Source organism: Natator depressus, chromosome 1 (assembly GCF_965152275.1).
Source record: "Natator depressus isolate rNatDep1 chromosome 1, rNatDep2.hap1, whole genome shotgun sequence".
Lineage (NCBI taxonomy): Eukaryota > Metazoa > Chordata > Testudines > Cheloniidae > Natator > Natator depressus.
Window position 1 is genome coordinate 260,387,551 of NC_134234.1, and position 16,182 is coordinate 260,403,732.

Sequence of the window (16,182 nt, forward strand, 5' to 3'; positions counted from 1 at the left end):
TTATTCAACCAAGGGCTGCTCAAACTGTTAATGTTGATAACTACAAAGTAATGCACATTGGAAAACGTAATCCTAACTATACATATACAATGATTGGGTCTAAATTAGCTGTTACCACTCAAGAAAGAGATCTTGGAGTCACTGTGGATAGTTCTCTGAAATCATCCCCTCAATGTGCAGCGGCAGTCAAAAAAGTGAACAGAAAGTTGGGAATGATCAAGAAAGGGATAGATAATAAAACAGAAAATATCATATTGCCTCTGTATAAATCCATGATACGCCCACACCTTGAATACTGCATGCAGATATGGTTGCCCCATCTCAAAAAGGATATATTGGAATTGGAAAAGGTTCAGAAAAGGGCAAAAAAAATGATTAGGGGTTTAGAACGGCTTCCATATGAGGAGAGATTAATAAGACTGGGACGTTTCAGCTTGGAAAAGAGGCAACTAAGGGGGGATATGATAGAGGTCAATAAAATCATGAATGGTATAGAGAAGTAAATAAGGAAGTGTTATTTACTCCTTCTCATAATACAAGAACAAGGGGCCACCAAATGAAATTAATAGGTAGCAGGTTTAAAACAAACACAAGAAAGTATTTTTTCATGCAACGGACAGTCAACCTCTGGAACTCCTTGCCTGAGTATTGTGAAGGCCAATACTATAACAGGTTTCAAAAGGGAGCTAGATAGATTCATAGATGATAGGTCCATCAATGGCTATTAGCTAGGATGGGCAGGAATGCTGTCCCTAGCCCCTGTTTGCCAGAAGCTGGGATTGGGTGACAGGGCAGGGATCACTTGATGATAACCTGTCCGTTCATTCCCTTTGGGGCACCTGCCATTGGCCACTGTCAGAAGACAGGATACTGGGCTTGATGGACCTTTGGTCTGACCCAGTATGGCCATTCTTATGATTTATTGCTGTAGGGTGGCCTCTAAACATGAAGCTGCAAACCCTTTTGTTATCATATGGTGACTAGTGAGAACTTGACTGTACACACTGGCTTGCTATTGCAAACCTGGCTTGTTATTGTCAAGGCCCCATCTATTCCATGACAAGATAGACTCAGTTCTGGGACCAGGTCCCCTAGTGTAGGCAATACTTCTGTGCAGCAGCCTGGAAGTTCTCTGACAGATTCATGTACATTTTTTTAAAATAGCATTTTTAAAGGAATGAAATACATCAATGAATAACCCCAATCCATACAGTAGCCCTCGTGGTGTTTGTTTTGATAATATTTTCACTTTGTTTCATGCTGTCTCCACATTCTCACATTTCAGCTTTTTGTATTGACAACATGTTACTGCAGGCTAGAAGCAGTCAGGCAGAAAGCTGGAAGTTTTGGCAGCTGGGTAAGGGATAATTGGGGCTTTTGACACCAGAGAAAGCCTGGGCATTGTACGGGATTGTGGGATAAACATGCTAGCTGGAAGTTTCTACTAAAATGATCATCACTAAAACAGTTAAGTGTTGCCATTAATGTATTGTTATTAGGTTTCACCATTAACAACCCATTGAACTGAGTGCACCTCCAAGTCTTGTTTCAGGATGCCTGCAGACTCAGGAAGACAACTACTCATCTGTTTGCACTCTATGCATATTTTTAAGGTATTCTTCACACCCATGAGGAGGTGTGTATAAAATATGAAGTTGATTCTGAGGCAAATTACACAGCTTCAGATTCATGGAGGGCACTGGACCTTGGCCATATTGTTGAGGATGTTATGGTAGGGTTGCTGGAATGAAGTGGGTCTGGGTACTCTTTCCCCCACTTTGTTTATACATTTATAATTGTTTTGGATATTTTCTACACAACAACCCAAGTTTATCAGAACAGAGAAGATAGACAGAACATGTTCAGCTAATCAGTGTGTCACACAAACATGGCTTTCAGTGCCGATGGTGCATTGGGGTTAGAATTGCAAAGTTTTGCAACAAAATCTGGAACCAGGTGCAACTGGCCTAGCAACAATTCAGGGGGTTTCATATCATCTCAGGCCCAAGTTTACTCTGCAATGTACCCTGCCAATGCCGAGTGAGGGGGAGGGCAGGAAAGCTCTACTTCAGCCAAAAGCCCTCTAAGTAAATAAGCTAGGACTACATCTTAATAGATTTTCACTCACTTCACACCTGAAGAGGCACAAAGAAGCAATGACAGAATTTTCAAGCAGCGATCCATATGTCCTTGAGCAGTTGTTAAATGCCCTAGTCTATCTGGTTGAAATTCACCCCTGTGCAGAGGGCCCCCCACAAAGTTCATATATCACTTATGACCCACTTACACTCTCAATACAGGGTTTAAATAGAACTTGAATGCTGCATTGTCCCAGTTGGTTAGGCAGAAGGGATACTGTGAGGAGACAATAGCTGACAAACCACAGAAAGCCAAGAAGAGAACAAATGTACATCCTTGCAAGGAGTCAAGGGCACCTAGGCTTTCTGAGAGTCTCTTTCCCCAACATGCTAAACCACGGAAATCTTGCCCTTGGCAGCCACTGGGGCAGCAAAAACCTCCCAGCCGGTCACATTTTCTGGAGAGGGACAGGTGCCTCTAGCAAGACATGGGTCAGGGGACAAAATAGCCCAAGCTAATGCTGAGGGTCTGGTCACTGTAAGGGATATTGGCCTTCCTCTCGGAGACTTCTTGAACCTGCTAGCAAAAGCCTTTAATAGCATGAAGATGGTAGGTTGAGGATCCCAGCACCTTAAATGTGGAGGAGTCCAACATGCCAGATGTAATAAGAAGGAAAAAGAGACTATCACCAGCTGTGGCTTTCTATCATCGGTCAAGTTCAAGGCAACTACTGTTGAGGACATTTCCACTGATAGTGTCTCCTTGGATGTAAGGATCTGCTCTAGAAAAGGTGCTAGACCAGGGGTGGGCAAACTACGGCCCATGGGCTGGATCGCCAGCCATTTTAAGCTGGCCCTTGAGCTCCTGCTGAGGAGCGGGGTCTAGGGCTTACCCTGCTCTAGCCGGGGAGCAAGGTCAGGGGCCGCTCCACACGGCTCCCGGAAGCAGCCACATGGCCCCGCGCTGGCGCTCCAGCCGGTGAGCAGGGTTGGGGGCCACTCCATGCAGCTCCCGGAAGCCACGGCATGGCCCCCCTCCGGCTCCTATGCACTCCAATGACCCCGTTCCAATGTCCCCCTCCAGTGCTCCAATGGAAGCTGTAGGGGCAGTGCCTGCAGACAGGGCAGCGTGCAGAGCCGCCTGGCTGCCCCTCAGCATAGAAGCTGGAGAAGGGACATGCCGCTGCTTCCAGAAGCCGCTTGAGGTAAGGGCCACCTGGAGCCTGCACCCCTGAGCCTCTCCCCACACCCCAACCCTCTGCCCCAGCCCTGATCCCCCTCCCGCCTGTGCAGGAGGTGGCTTCGGGCTGGGGTGAGCGAATGGTGGGTGGAGGCTCTGGCTGGGGGTGTGGGCTCTGGGGTGGGGCTGGGGATGAGGAGTTTGGGGTGTAGGAGGGTGCTCTGCCTCAGTTCCAGCCCAGAGCACCCTCCTACACCCCAAACTCCTCATCCCCAGCCCCACCCCAGAGCCCGCACCCCCAGCCAGAGCCCTCACCCCTCCACCCCCCATTCTCCCAGCCTGAAGCCCCTCCTGCACCCTGAACTCCTCATTTCTGGCCCCACCCTGGAGCCCGCACCCCCAACCAGAGCCCTCACCTCCTCCCTCACCCCAACCCCAATTTTGTGAGCATTCATGGCCCGCCATACAATTTCTATTCCCAGATGTGTCCCTGGGCCAAAAAGTTTGCCCACCCCCATGCTATACTCTCAGTTTTGTCTTCCCCAGACCTCTCTCTCCAGTAGCCGCTAATAATATCAATTTAAATAAACTGTTCAGGAAGGACAGGGAGGCCAGAAAAGGTGGGGGAGTTGCACTGTATGTAAGGGAACAGTATGACTGCTCAGAGCTCAAGTATGAAACTGCAGAAAAACCTGAGAGTCTCTGGATTAAGTTTAGAAGTGTGAGCAACAAGGGTGATGTTGTGGTGGGAGTCTGCTATAGACCACCGGACCAGAGGGATGAGGTGGACGAGGCTTTCTTCCGGCAACTCGCAGAAGCTACTAGATCGCACGTCCTGGTTCTCATGGGCAACTTCAATCATCCTGATATCTGCTGGGAGAGCAATACAGCGGTGCACAGACAATTCAGGAAGTTTTTGGAAACTGTAGGGGACAATTTCCTGGTGCAAGTGCTGGAGGAACCAACTAGGGGCGGAGCTCTTCTTGACCTGCTGCTCACAAACCGGGAAGAATTAGTAGGGGAAGCAAAAGTGGATGGGAACCTGGAGGCAGTGACCATGAGATGGTTGAGTTCAGGATCCTGACACAAGGAAGAAAGGAAAGCAGCAGAATACGGACCCTGGACTTCAGAAAAGCAGACTTTGACTCCCTCCAGGAACTGATGGGCAGGATCCCCTGGGAGAATAACATGAGGAGGAAAGGAGTCCAGGAGAGCTGGCTGTATTTTAAAGAATCCTTATTGTGGTTACAGGGACAAACCATCCCGATGTGTAGAAAGAATAGTAAATATGGCAGGCAACCAGCTTGGCTTAACAGTGAAATCCTTGCTGATCTTAAACACAAAAAAGAGGCTTACAAGAAGTGGAAGATTGGATAAATGACCAGGGATGAGTATAAAAATATTGCTCGGGCATGTAGGAATGAAATCAGGAAGGCTAAATCACACCTGGAGTTGCAGCTAGCGAGAGATGTTAAGAGTAACAAGAAGGGTTTCTTCAGGTATGTTGGCAACAAGAAGAAAGCCAAGGAAAGTGTGGGCCCCTTACTGAATGAGGGAGGCAACCTAGTGACAGAGGATGTGGAAAAAGCTAATGTACTCAATACTTTTTTTGCCTCTGTCTTCACGAACAAGGTCAGCTCCCAGACTACTGCACTGGGCAGCACAGCATGGGAAGGAGGTGGCCAGCCCTCTGTGGAGAAAGAAGTGGTTCGGGACTATTTAGAAAAGCTGGACATGCACAAGTCCATGGGGCCGGATGTGGTGCATCCGAGAGTGCTAAAGGAATTGGCGGATGTGATTGCAGAGCCATTGGCCATTATCTTTGAAAACTCATGGCAATCGGGGGAAGTCCCGGAAGACTGGAAAAAGGCTAATGTAGTGCCCATCTTTAAAAAAGGAAAGAAGGAGGATCCTGCGAACTACAGGCCAGTCAGCCTCGCCTCAGTCCCCGGAAAAATCATGGAACATGTCCTCAAGGACTCAATTCTGAAGCACTTAGACAAGAGGAAAGTGATCAGGAACAGTCAGCATGGATTCACCAAGGGAAAGTCATGCCTGACTAATCTAATTGACTTCTATGATGAGATAACTGGTTCTGTGGATGAAGGGAAAGCAGTGGACGTGTTATTCCTTGACTTTAGCAAAGCTTTTGACACGGTCTCCCACAGTATTCTTGTCAGCAGGTTAAAGAAGTATGGGCTGGATGGATGCACTACAAGGTGGGTAGAAAGTTGGTTAGATTGTCGGGCTCAACGGGTAGTGATCAATGGCTCCATGTCTAGTTGGCAGCCGGTATCTAGCGGAGTGCCCCAAGGGTTGGTCCTGGGGCCAGTTTTGTTCAATATCTTCATTAATGATCTGGAGAATGGTGTGGATTGCACCCTCAGCAAGTTTGCGGATGACACTAAACTGGGAGGAGTGGTAGATATGCAGGAGGGTAGGGATAGGATACAGAGGGACCTAGACAAATTGGAGGATTGGACCAAAAGAAATCTGATGAGGTTCAACAAGGACAAGTGCAGAGTCCTGCACTTAGGACGGAAGAATCCAATGCACCGCTACAGACTAGGGACCGAATGGCTAGGCAGCAGTTCTGCAGAGAAGGACCTAGGGGTGACAGTGGACGAGAAGCTGGATATGAGTCAACAGTGTGCCCTTGTTGCCAAGAAGGCCAATGGCATTTTGGGGTGTATAATCAGGGGCATTGCCAGCAGGTCGAGGGACGTGATCGTTGCCCTCTATTCGACATTGGTGAGGCCGCATCTGGAGTACTGTGTCCAGTTTTGGGCCCCACACTACAAGAAGGATGTGGAGAAATTGGAGAGAGTCCAGTGAAGGGCAACAAAAGTGATTAGGGGTCTGGAACACATGACTTATGAGGAGAGGCTGAGGGAACTGGGATTGTTTAGTCTAAGGAAGAGAAGAATGAAGGGGGATTTGATAGCTGCTTTTAACTACCTGAAAGGTGGATCCAAAGAGGATGGATCTAGACTATTCTCAGTGATAGCAGATGACAGGACAAGGAGTAATGGTCTCAAGTTGCAGTGGGGTAGATTTAGGTTGGATATTAGGAAAAACTTTTTCACTAGGAGGGTGGTGAAGCACTGGAATGTGTTACCTAGAGAGGTGGTGGAATCCCCTTCCTTAGAAGTTTTTAAGGTCAGGCTTGACAAAGCCCTGGCTGGGATGATTTAGTTGGGGATTGGTCCTGCTCTGGGCAGGAGGTTGGACTAGATGACCTCCAGAGGTCCCTTCCAACTCTGATATTCTATGATTCTATGATTCTAAATGACCCAGTCTTGTAGAGACTGTCTTCTTCAGGACCTCTCCTAACGTTTTTCTTCAGAGGCCCTGCTAGTGCTATGCAAGGATCTTACCAAACTTCTAAAGTTCACCCCCCTTTCTCCTCTGCCTGATGCTGATGTGCTCCCTGCTGTCTCTGAGGCGAATAAGCTTGACAGTTCTACTCTTTTCTAGACAGCTGTCCAAAAATTAAGACATGGGCTGCTCACTGTACTTCATCTGTTAATTCCTCCAAATGATAAGGCTTCCTGCTTATAAAATCATGTTCTGTGTTGTGGTCCCTAAAGTAGATTCAGTTGTAGCCAATTTGGGGGAGGGAAATCCCCTATCCATTGAAAGAAATGTTGGCTCCGAGAATCCCCTAAGCAAATGTGTGGATGATCTTTTAAAAAGGTCCCAAGAAGTCGCCTATTGCCATTTAACCCTTTCCATTCTCCCGCTCTACTCAGAGGGGGCTGCGAGTGACTCACTGAATTACACTGCTCTGCCAGGAACTGTCGACATTGCCGTTAACCCAGGTGATTGTTACCTTGGTCTGACCATCCGGGTCAGCCTAGCCTAGGTGTGCACATCCCCAAAGTAAAGCCTGATCCACACTACTGGACCTTCACTATTTCTGCACTTGCCCTAATGTGTCATCGGGTATATCCCATGGTTCTTTGTGCTGAGATAGGCTAGGGTTTTTTCCCAGTCAGTTGTGTCAATTGCAGGAGAACGTCTCTGTCCCTTAGAGGGCAGTTGTGGGAAGGGAATGGAGAACTGTCATCACGCAAGTGATTTAGCCTGTGTCCTCACTGCAAAGTGGGTGGATTTCTACCTGAGTGAAAGCCTCCACTCTAATTCTAGCCTACAGCCCCCGGTGCACCAGCTAGCTTGGGTGGAAAGCACCATTAAACTCAGGTGAGATTGTTTTGTGTGTGGATGAGAAAGGAATTAAGGGCAACACCCGAGTAAGAGTCCAAGTTAGCTCATACCCTTAGAGAGGAAATTCTCTGCCCTTCTGATTCATTCAGCTGGTGGAACCCAGGCTGTCTTCCTGGTGATGTGAAGTCGCGCTAGAGGAGCATCATAGCACAAAACACAGTGCAAGCCATAAATGCTTACTCTTCAGGGCTCACCGAGGAGAGGCTGAGGCCAGCTGTCAGACAGTAGACTCTCACCATCACATAGAACGTTCAGTGGATGTTTTCCTGAGTTATGATCAGCTCCTTGGCTCTGGGCACAATTTATTAATAACCTTTTCCCTGCAGCACCCTCCTTCCTGGCTGTTCCTGGGGTATTACACTCCACTGGCCATCCAGCTGCGGGTTGCACATGAACTATGTTCTCTCAGTCTTTGACATAGCCAGGTTGCTAAGGTGGCTGGGCCCTCTGGCCAAACCCCAAAGTCCATCCCTTCCAGGGTATTGTCTCCTCTCCCTGCCACAGCACTCCCTCAGCAACAGCACTTCTTCAGCTTCACACCCTTCTTGGATCTCTTCAGCAGCAACACCATCCCTCCCTGTTACAGCCCTGCTTGCAGGAGTAGGAACAGGCAGCTTCCAGCAACCAGCCTCTTTCCTCTCCCAGGACTCCTCTTTTTGTGCCCCACAGCAGTCCTGGCTCTTGGCCACCAGGGAGGCAAGCCAAAATTGGCCCAGGTGCCGCTGAGTCCTCAACCTTCTTAAAAGACCAGCTCAGCCTGTGAGACCAGGACACCTGGCAGGTGCACTGAGCTAGAGTCTCTCCTGAGCTAAGATCTGCTTGATGCTACACAGGGGAGTTGGGATCTGGCTACAGCTCCCGGATTCTCCAGTGGCGGTGGCTGCAGTGTAAATGAATGAAGCCTAGGGGCTGCTGCTATCATGGTGAGAGGCAGCATTTGGTCCCTATGGGACCATATGCCAGCTGTAAATTGGCATTGTGGAGCACATCTTATACCTTTCTCCATTTGTCCACATAATCCGGCATGCCCACCTGCCATGCCCCTCCATCCTCTGACTGTTGGGGCAGTTGGTGTCAGAGCCAACTCTGAGGGCTTTATCCCAGCTGAAAATTCCCCTCTGTCTGGGGATGTTCAGCTTGGCAGCTATGGTCAGATTCTGGCTCCTTTGTGATATGATCTGAGCAGCACAAAGGGGTCAGAACAGCAGCAGTGAATCTTGCCCTCTGATTCATACTCAAGGCTGTCAACCATTGCTCTCAATTTAGGAGCCACTGGGAAGGCCCTGTTTGCCGTCACGGAGTCTTTCTTTCAGGGCCGACTCTAGTCACCAGCTAAGCAAGCTGGTGCCTGGGGCGGCGCTGCTGAAGGGGCGGCACTCTGGCAGCAGCCCCGGCGGCAATTTGGCGGCAGCTCCCTCCGATGTTCCTGTTCTCTCCGGTGGCGGCATATTCGGCAGGTTTTTTGGGTTTTTTTGCTGCTCGGGGCGGCAAAAAACATAGAGCTGGCTCTGCTTTCTTTCATGCAGGCCAGGAAGTCCTAGTCTGGACAGACAACTCAGCAATTGTGGCCTGCTTGAACTACCAGGAAGTGCTCAAAGTCCAAGCTTCTACTTTAGCGAGGTCAACAGAAATCTAACCGCTCTGCGGGCTCTCCTCTTCCAGGGAGGTAAATCACCTCACAGGAGTCCATGCGTTCCAGTTCCTAGTGTCCCGATAGGGTCTACCCCTCTTGTAGCTGTTTGCCTTCTTGCCAAATGTCCCTGCTTCAGAGTTCTGCATCCAGCTCCTGGGCCTGGGTTTTTCCTGGCTTTAATCAGGGGTCATAACCTGGTTTCTGATAATAAGTGTTTCAGACAGGCTTGGAGAAAGAAGTGGCTGCTGTAGTTCAGTTTTCTGAAGGCAATAAATACAGAAATCAGAACATAAATGAAATAATATTTGAAATAATCTGCTAGCTACAAACACATTTCCATTCATATACCGTAGTAATAGAATAAAAGCAAATGTGAACGGTCAGCAGTGCATACAAATAATGCCTGTAGAGATGAGATAAATTAATTAAAAATAAATTCAAGAAAATAAATAGCATTTATACTTTGGTTGAAAATGCCTAAGAACCTAGCAAAGCAAAGCACCAAAATGATCATCTCATAATTGACATAAAGTGCACAGAAATGGCCATCTAGCTCCTGGTAAATTAATGTAGCTTGTCTAGGTTTCACATGTATTTACAATTTTTTAAGAAGTTAATGAAATTTAAGGTGAAGGCCCCATGGGCTATGCAGCACATTAAATCTGAGTTATACGACCAGGCCTTCAGATATGCAAAGCACTTAAGCATGTGCTTAACTTTGAGCATGTGACTAGCCGCATTAAAGTCAATGGACTGCAACTCACATGATTAAAGCTAAGCACATGCCCAAGTGTTTTGTTGGGCTGTGTGGTCATATATAGCAGATCTCTGCTCAGGAGGAGGCTAGGAAGAATGCCAGGTGGGAAACTTCTATGTTGACAGATCTCCTAAGGAGTGCAGGAGTAGGGCTCATCTTCTTTGCACCTTAAAAGACCTGCAGGAGGGGAAACTTCTGGCCATGTGGCTTGGAGGTAGTAGTGGAACTTGTAGGAGGGCACTTAACACTAACACAATTTTTTTTTTTGTGCTATTTGTATGGATTTATGTGACAAAAAGAGGCTTGTGTGCAGCAACCTGAACAGGTAGAAATTGTGCAGTTGGTTCCGTGGCAGCACAATTGTGCTGTTCAAGAGACCTCAGCTGAGGTTATGAGTTAGTTGGACAAAAGTCAGGCAATTCATAGTTAAAGATCACACAGCAACTTTAACTCTGTAGTGTTGCATGTAAAGCAGGGTTTATCTCACATGCTCATAGAATCCTGGCTTATGTCACATCCTATTTGGAAACCAGAATTCTGTAATGGAATAGGATTGTACTTATTTCTCCACTGCTTCTCCAGCGAGACTGTTTGTCATACATAAGTTGAATTGTGTGCTGTGTTCTATGTAAAAGTAACCTTTCTAGTTAACATTAGATGCACATCTGCAGAGCTTTCTATCACTGCATAATATAGTATATGTGTATGAACTGTACAACACAAGATTTAGAGTCAAGGTTCACTTTTAACTCTGAATTTCTCGACTTCTATGCCATCTGATGATCTCTCTGCACATCATTATAAATTGTCAGTTACTAAGATGTATAATAACAGTCAACCTGGAATTTCTTATTCCCCCTTATACATACAGTGAGTTACAGCACAAATTGTACAGTCTTCACGCTGGGCTTGATTTTCAGGTTTCAGTGAGATCCTCAAAACAAGCCACTGTGCTTGAAGAAAATTGGTTTTGAAGCTATGGATGTTTAAAATCGGCAGGGTTTGAAACATTCTCTTTCTCCCTCTCCCCTTTCTTCTTTCATTTCCCTCTTTTTTTAAACCTCCGCTCAAACAAGAATGGTTTGGGACATGGCGAGGCTATGATGCGCTTTAGCTTTGACTCACAGGATCCTCTCTCTTCCATGGCTCTGCAGGGGCTAATGGCAGTAAAAACTTCTAATGCGGCTCTTCAGAATTAATGGCAGTACAAATGTGGTTCTGTCAGGAATTTCAGCAGATGAGACACAGGAGGAGCAAATGTGCTGAGTAAGTCTCTGGGTTTGATTCATCCCTTCAGGCAAAGGGAGATGCAACTTCTTGGGCTTTGCTGCACTCATGGCAGAATGACGGGATTCACTCTATCCCTAACTTCCTCTGTGTTAGGTAGGATGGCAGACTAGATGTTCACAGTGGTCCCATCTGGCCTTGGAATCTGTGAATCTACCCTTACTGCACTTGGCACATCACTGGCATCACTAGCTATTTTCTGACCCTTTTTCTCTTGTAATCTTCATTCGGTATTAACCCTTTGGGGATTGCAGCTTTATTTGGCCACCTACCTGTTCATTTGGCTGGCAGCCTGGGAAATGCCAGCCTTCTGAGAGTTGTAATAAAAAGGAACGACGATTCGTTCTGTTTCCTGCTTCCGAATAAGCCAGCAGAGGAAGAAACGAAGATTATTTTTATTGATTAGTTATGTCGTTTTGGAACAACATAACTAATCAATAAAATGTGCGTGGCACTTTGCAGCCAAATGAAAGACAATGGCTCTGCTGCCTTAGGAGAGTTTACAGTCTGTGAGCTGTGAACTGCTTCATGCATCTCAATGGGCTTTTAACTCTGAAGCTCCATGATCCGAGAAAGAGAGGACGTGGGTGACATGAAAAAAGACCATTGGGTTGCTTGGGTTAGCAATGGGCACAACCTGATGCTACATTTATCTTTTCAGTAATGTAGATTGCAAGCTGTATGGGGCAGGGACTCTGTTTTACTATGTATTTATACAAAGCCTAGTGAAAGATAGCCCTGATTCTTACCGGGACCTTTGGATGATACTGCAGTATAAGTAATGGTTGTTTTTAAAGTTACTCTGAAGAGAATTCTACTGTTTACAATTACTCAGGGTAAAATCCGGGTTCCCCTGAAGTCAGTGGGGCCAGGCTTTCATCTCAGAGTCCAGTACTCCGTGCCCATGTGCAGATCAGCTTGCAGCAGGGGCAGGTTAGCCACTACTAGCGCTCTGTTCCATCATCACATACCTTTGAATATAAATCCCAGAACTTCATTGGCCTTCTTTAGTAAAGCTGGTCAGAAATTGAATTTTTTACAAAAATATGGGTAAAAAATGTGTCTCCTTGATGCGTCAGAAAACTTAATATTTTTGATCAGCTCTATTCATTACAGTCAGATTGTTTTTCAAACTCCTGTGTAATGTGCTGTCCACTGTCACCCCTGGATCTTTTTCACTATTATTGAATCCCAGGCTTCTCCCTCCCACTGAATATCTATGCTTCTGATTATATTTCCCCTAACATATGTGTGTGCATTTTTCCAAGTGGAATCTCACTTTATTTCCTTCTCACTGTTTGCCTGGGAGTTTATTACACGGCTTTTTCCCCCATTGTATTTTAATGGGAGGTTGACTGCATAATAGAGAATGTATGGTAGGATTTCATGTTTGGAGGAGTGGCCCATAGAATGAATGACCCACACCCTCTACACATGCATGTGCACAAATAAAAGCTACAGATACCCTAGTTTAACTCATATCTGGTAACCCACTGAACTGTAACACTTATGGCTGTTCTACACAGGAAAATTAGGACAGCATAACTATGTCGCTCAGGGGTGTGAAACATCCACATCCCTGAGCAGCGTTGTTAAGCTGCCCTAAGTCCCTGTGTAGACAGCGCTAGGTAGATGGAAGAATTCTTCTGTTGACCTCGCTACCACCTGTGCTGACAAGAGCATCCCGCCCATCGACATAGACAGGGGCACAGCTGTGCCACTGAAGCAGTTTAAATGTGGACAAGCCCTATGTCTGTGCTTATCGTATCATGGGTTAGTGTGTGAAGTGGCCTTTGTGTTCTGCTTGATTGAGAGGCTAAGTGATCCCAGTGGGAGCATGGATTTCTTTTGGTGAAGAGGCTTGTGGCGCATCTAGAGATCTGACTGAGGTGGGGCTTTATAGTCTGATGGGTGTGCACTGATGAAGCATGTTAGCCCAGTGGCGAAGAGGCTGCATGGACTGTACACATAGTGATCTAGTCCTGATGTGTATATGGTGTTTTGGTGGTGAGTGTGTGTGCAAAGGCCTGGTCATGAAGAGGCTGCAGAGCTGTGATGTGTGTGTAGCGACTGAGTCAGAGAAGGGGATATCTAGCCCCAGCGAGGGCATGGTGATGTGGGTGATAAATAGCCCTGAGATGCAGTTTGGTCAGAGAAGAGGCTATGCAGCCTTGAGGTTGGTAGCGATCCATTTAGTACAGAGACTGCTCGGACCTGACATGTGCATAGCGATCCAGTCATTGAAGAGACTGTATAGTCCCACTGTGAGCATTTCTTTGGCAATAATTACATGTGACGGAAGCTGCTTCCACCAATTGGATCACTGCTTTCATCTCAGCCATTTTACAAGGACAACTATTTTTAAACTTGCTATTTTTGAACTTCCTTTCTTTTTTTTTCACCTCTGAATTGTTCCCAGTTTGCTCTGTTCCTTTGCCTGACCCAGTGGTGTCACTATTTCACCTGCTGACATTCTTGCATCTTGCGCATTTGCTAAGTGGAACCTGCCCCCCTCCCAGCATCTTTATGGGGGAGTTTAATCTAATTCTTTGCCAGTGTTGTTACAGTCAGCAGCACACTCAGCAGCATTAACACTGATACCCCCCTTGAGACTCATCTAAGCAGTGCACAGAGCAAGGCACTGTGCCCAAGAAGGCCAGGGGATTTGGAACACCAAAGGGTATTTGTGAATATGATAAATCACAAGAGCAAGGCCTGAGGGAATTGAATGCATTTTCAGGACCTCCCGACCCTGTATGTTAGATATGGCATTGTCCCCTCACACTTTAGAATCAAGGCAGTGTATTTTTTCATTGTAAATGGTAGGAGAAGTCAAGGGACCAATGCTTCACCACTGGAGTCCTGGGTTTGAATCCTGTCATGGGGTATACGGAAGGGCTGATGGGGGAATACAGTGGGGGGAGAGGAAATGTGGGGATGGGAGAAAGGGAGGAACTACATGTTTTCAGCCACCTGGAAGGGACTCTGGGTTCAGCCTTGGGAAGAAAAAGTGTCTGAAATGGAAAAGTCTCGTGTCTGAGTGGGGGTGAGGGGAACAAGCTGGGACTGAAGCTTGAGAAGTGCCTGTATGAGGGAACTCTTATTAACTAAGGAATGAGCAGCGCTGTCTCTTAAGCCTGCTCTACACACAGATTTTGTGCCTTTGTAACTCTTTAGGTGCCTTATACCAATACAGCTTATGGAAATGAGCTGTGCAGGTGTGAGGCACCTTTATACAAATATAACTGTGTCCCCCTGGGGCGGTACAAGTTTTGTGTGTAGACAAGCCATTAGAAGGAAAGGAATACAGATGCAGCCTCTGATGATAATGATGATATAGATTCCAGTAGCACTAAAAATGTATTAGGCACTTTCCAATTACAGATCAAGGCATAGGTGCCAACTCCGTGGCTGCTCCAGGGCTGGAACAACCAGGGGTAAAAAATGGTGGGTGCTGAGCACCCACTGGCAGCCCCCTTTTCAGCTCCCTGCCCAGCGCCTCCCACCTGCCAGTGGGCCCCGCTGATCAGCACCTCCCCTTCCTTCCTCACGCCTCTCACCGACTGCGATCAGCCTTTTTGCCGCTTGCAGGCGGCTCTGGGGGGCAGGGGGGAGGAGTGAGGGTGCGGCGCGCTTGGGAGAGGGACCAGAACGGGGCCAGAAGAGGCGGGGTGGAGGTTGGGCCTTCGGGGAAGGGGTGGAGTGGGGGTGAGGACTGGGGTAGACCCACTCCCCTGGCACATTGGAAAGTTGGCAGCTGTGGATCAAGGCATGGTCTCTGCTCTGAACCTAAAAAAAGGCAAAGATGAAGGAGGGGGCAAAGGGATACTGTCCAGAAGCAAAGTGACCAGGGTGATTATAAGCATACATCTCAACAGAAACAATGGTGTATCTTTTCGTTTTGATTTGTTTGTTTTTTAATGTGACACCTTTGTAAAGGGGTCACAGTCAGATTGGTCCCAGGTGGGGATGATGCGGAGACCTAGTGCATGATGTGAATCAACCAAACATAAGCCAAGTGAGGCTCACCTCGCGTGGGAAACAGTGATATAGGCAGGAGTAATGAGATGAGATTCAGAAAGGAAAAATGTAGGCTGATTATTAGGAACGATTTCCTAAGACTGAGTTCTGTTAAGCTGTGAAGCCATTTTCCAAGATAAGTGATGGAAGTCCTGTCCTGTGGGACATGTAAAACTAGACTGGACAAAGCACTCGAAAACGTACTGTCAGGAACAGGCCTGCCCAGGCCAGCGGATGGGCTAGATGACCAAGTGGGTCTTTTCCAGCTCTAATTTCTAGGAGAAGCTCAATGCTGGGGGAAAGCAACACAGCAGCTTCTGGTTCACTGAGCACGTGGCTGGATACCTTCGGACACTTAATTTGGCAACATGTGACCTCCAGAAAAAGAAGGGGAAACGTCCATGTACCAGCAACGCAGATACAGGTAAGTAACCGTTTTCATGTTCTCTCCACAGGTACCATTGCGGGGAGTGGCCCAGATGATACGTCTGGGGGAAGGGAGCAGAAGGAGACTCCACCAGTTGAAAGGCATGAGATGCACTGTCTTAAGGTTGGGGGTTCCACGACCACCACTCCCAAGAGAAGGAGGCGGGTGGTGGTGGTCGGGGACTCTCTCCTCAGGGGACTGAGTCATCTATCTGCCGCCCTGACCGGGAAAACAGAGAAATCTGCTGCTTGCCAGGGGCTAAGATTCGTGATGTGACGGAGAGTCTGCCGAGACTCATCAAGCCCTTGGACCACTACCCCTTCCTGCTTTTCCACGTGGGCACCAATGATACTGCCAAGAATGACCTTGAGCGGATCACTGCAGACTACGTGGCTCTGGGAAGGAGGATAAAGGAGTATGAGGCGCAAGTGGTGTTCTCGTCCATCCTCCCTGTGGAAGGAAAAGCCGGGGAAGGGATCATCGAATCGTGGAAGTCAATGAATGGCTACACAGGTGGTGTCGAAGAGAAGGCTTTGGATTCTTTGACCATGGGATGGTGTTCCAAGAAGGAGG

General features: G+C 47.4%; 1 protein-coding gene across 6 annotated transcripts in view; it reads left to right on the forward strand.

The window, feature by feature from the left end:
• The window catches only part of GRIN2B (glutamate ionotropic receptor NMDA type subunit 2B), a 284,512-nt gene that overhangs the window by 246,309 nt on the left and 22,021 nt on the right, over positions 1-16,182 (forward strand). The window lies entirely within an intron of this gene.